Raw genomic sequence first — 3473 nt, forward strand, 5'->3', positions numbered from 1 at the left:
AGTTTATTAAATGGAAGCTTTTAGCGTCAATAATTCAATCACCTGAATGAAACATGAGCAAAAAGAAGTTGGAGGCACAGCGGGAAGAGAAGGCCAGGCTACAATGCTATAGTTTACACAATGGTGAGTTAATTAGTCAGTAAAAGTAGTAGCTAGCTAGCGGCTACATCCAGAGGACATGTCTACCTTTTTGAGATTGAAGTGTGGATATTTACTAACACAAACAAAAGAGAAATCCTAGAGAGTCCTATGCCGTATAGCAAAATTCATGGGGTTCTAAACATTAATATGAGGGTGCCTTTGCTTGATTCTAAACAACAAACTCAAAGCTACAAGATGGAAAGGAGAAAGGGTTTCATTATCAATCCCCAACGACACTCACTGTAACCATCCATCCCCCCCGTGCCTGATTTTAAGTGGATGTGCGAGGGATCAATTGTTAGGGTAGAGAGAGAGAGAGAGAGAGTCACGGGTTTGTCTTGGAAGGCCCTTTTTTTAACTGTCCTAGACAGACAGATAGACACATATTCTCGATCATTACATAACCGAGGAGGGAAACAAAAATATACTAATACACTATCAATACATCCAAAAATAAACAACTGCTTCTTTACAGTCCCCCTTCTCCTTTTCCACAACATTTTTATCCCCCCTTCCAAAGGATCTACCCCTCCACTTTCTGTCCTGACCTGATAGTCTGCTCCAAGCCCCCTACTACCCCCCTCAAAATCTCTCTCTCTCTCTCATCTTTCAATGGCTTTGATGCTTGATAACTGTGAAGGGGTATTACTATCACTGGACTCCCACAAATCAGTGCCAGCACCCTTCCTCACCAAAACCTACCAACTAGTCGATGATCCCTCCACCGACCACATAGTTTCATGGGGTGAAGATGATGCTACTTTTGTTGTTTGGAGACCTCCTGAGTTTTCTCGTGATCTCCTCCCCAATTACTTCAAGCACAACAATTTCTCCAGCTTTGTCAGACAACTCAATACTTACGTATAAAACCTCATTCTTTATCCCTTTTTTCCTCTCTGTCTCTCTAAATTCTTTGCCTTTTTAATTCTTTACTGATCTGGGTTTTGCTTTTTTGTTTTCTGTTAATGAAACTAGGGCTTTAGGAAGATTGTACCGGACAGATGGGAATTTGCCAATGAGTTCTTTAAGAAAGGAGAAAAACACTTGCTTTTTTGAGATCCATAGAAGAAAGACCGCGCAACCACAAGTGGCCGGGATAAACCATCATCACCACAACCCGCATTCTCCTTTGGTTAATGCTCCGGGTTTCTTTCCATTTCCAAGCCGACTCAGCATTTCTCCACCGGACTCAGATGAACAAGCCAACTGGTGCCACTCGCCACCAGTTTCTTCACCAAGAGGAGGCTCTGGAGTCTCGGTTCTAGGTGGAGGCTATAACAGCTCGGTCAAAGCTTTATCAGAGGACAATGAGAGGCTAAGAAAAAGAAACAGTTTGCTGATGTCTGAACTTGCTCATATGAAAAAACTCTACAACGATATTATCTATTTTGTTCAAAACCATGTTAAGCCCGTCACTCCTAGCAATTCGTACTCCCCTTCTATACTTCTTTATGGCCCTCAATCCGCTCCTTCTCCTATAGTTAATACCACCATTAGTTCATTATTGCAAAAGCCTTCAAACCATCATCTTGGGCATTATCCAAATAGTCCCAAGCCCCGAGTCCAGGTTTTGAACTCTCCAACTGCTACATCCCAGAGCTCCTTGACGATTCTTGAAGAACCATGTAGCAATAGTCGCAAAACCAAGCTCTTTGGTGTACCCTTACAATCCAAGAAGAGGTTGCACCCGGAGTATGGTGCAACTAACATGGAGACTAGCAAAGCATGTCTTGTCTTGGAAAAAGATGATTTACGGTTGAACCTTATGCCTCCCACATGTTAGTTTCATTTTCATATATCCATTCAAGAATATTCTAGCTTCCCTTTTCCAACTTCCTCTGTAGTTTTTTCTCTATTAATTGTCTTTGTTTATCTCTTAAGAGTAAGACTTATGATATTGCTTAAGGATATTCCGTGTGTGGGTGTCTGTGAGGCTGTATATAATTTCAGTGCCGGTAATAGTTTATTCCCCACTACCTAGCCACATCAATGCAGGTGGGTTTTGGTTAGAGTGAAGATGAAATTAAAAGCAAGTTCAAAATCTCATCACCCATCTTTTTTCTTTGATTACTTTCAGTTTCAGTGAGAAGAAAAAAGAAAGCTGAGAGAGCCTGAGGAAATCTCTGCCTCATTGACAACTTCTCAAGGGCTTTCTCTGGTTAATCCATTAATGAATGATACGTACAACCATGCCTTTGCCTCATCCGAAATTCAAAAACTCGATTTACTATAAAAATGGGGTGGGGTTAAAAAATGCTGCTGACATTGGTTTGACATCATAATAATTATGATTAGTACTATTGTTAATATAATCTCTATTATTGTCAAAAAAGAAGGTTATCATATCGTTCCATGAATGTTATAATCATAATCAGCCCCATTATCATTTCTTGTTGTTTCTCTGAACTGTCAGTCAATCCAAAAAAAAAAATCCAGAGTTACTGGGTTTTAAATTTGAGAATCAGAGAGCCAAAGAGAGGAAATTTTCCAAAATAGTGAGTAATCGATGAAAGCGAAATAATAGAGAAAATAACTATAAATGCTTCTTTGAAATGTTTCAATCAAGACTTCTATACTTCTTATGAGGACCAGAAACCTTTGCCTTTTCCTACTTTAAGCATCTGATCAAAGTCTTCAAAATCCATCTTCGGATCCCTCTTCCTTTATTTACTAATTCCAATCTCTCGTTCCGCTTATTCCACACCAGAAAACCATAGAAGATATATAGAGAGTGTGTGTTATAGACCTGAAGACATAACCCTTCACTGATAGCGAAGCATTGAAACCCTACTTCTCCAAAACAAAAAACACCCCATTTTCTCTTTTATGTCTTTTTCTTGTTGTCTCTTTGTCCAAAATCCCAATACAAATAAAGTTTTCACACACCAGCCATTCCAGCAGGCTCTTTGTTCTTTTCTTGAATTTGGTTCTTTCTGCATATTTTTCTTGCAGCTATTAATTACCTAAGACAGAAAACTATGCGAGACAGCAATGAAAGTAAGTTAAGGAACATCTATTTAAGTTCTTCGTAAAACTACCTGTGTGTCTTTGGGTCATACTCTTTTTCTGGAGTTGTTGGAGGTATTGCACGTGACCTTCTATTTAAGTGCACGTGTGATGTTGAAGGTTGGCATGCAGGGACTTAGTGCGGACTCTTAAAATATTAGGGTGAGAATAAATAATTAATAAAAAATCTAAAATATATAATCGATTTAAAATTTTCAAGGTCGTCACTTGTCCCTTCAGTGCATCCTTATTAGTGGCATGGGAGAAAATAATATATACATATTATATATATACATTATTAATTCAATTAGAAAGAAGTCGCCGTG

At 38.9% G+C, this 3473-nt stretch overlaps 1 pseudogene; it reads left to right on the plus strand.

Moving 5' to 3' along the window:
• The first annotated feature begins 645 nt into the window (after nt 1-645).
• LOC120216750 lies at nt 646-2185 on the plus strand (annotated as a pseudogene).
• The last annotated feature ends 1288 nt before the right edge of the window (nt 2186-3473 follow it).

The sequence above is a fragment of the Hibiscus syriacus genome, unplaced genomic scaffold, assembly GCF_006381635.1.
Source record: "Hibiscus syriacus cultivar Baekdansim isolate YM2019G1 unplaced genomic scaffold, ASM638163v2 tig00110163_pilon, whole genome shotgun sequence".
In the NCBI taxonomy this organism is placed as follows: Eukaryota; Viridiplantae; Streptophyta; class Magnoliopsida; order Malvales; family Malvaceae; genus Hibiscus; species Hibiscus syriacus.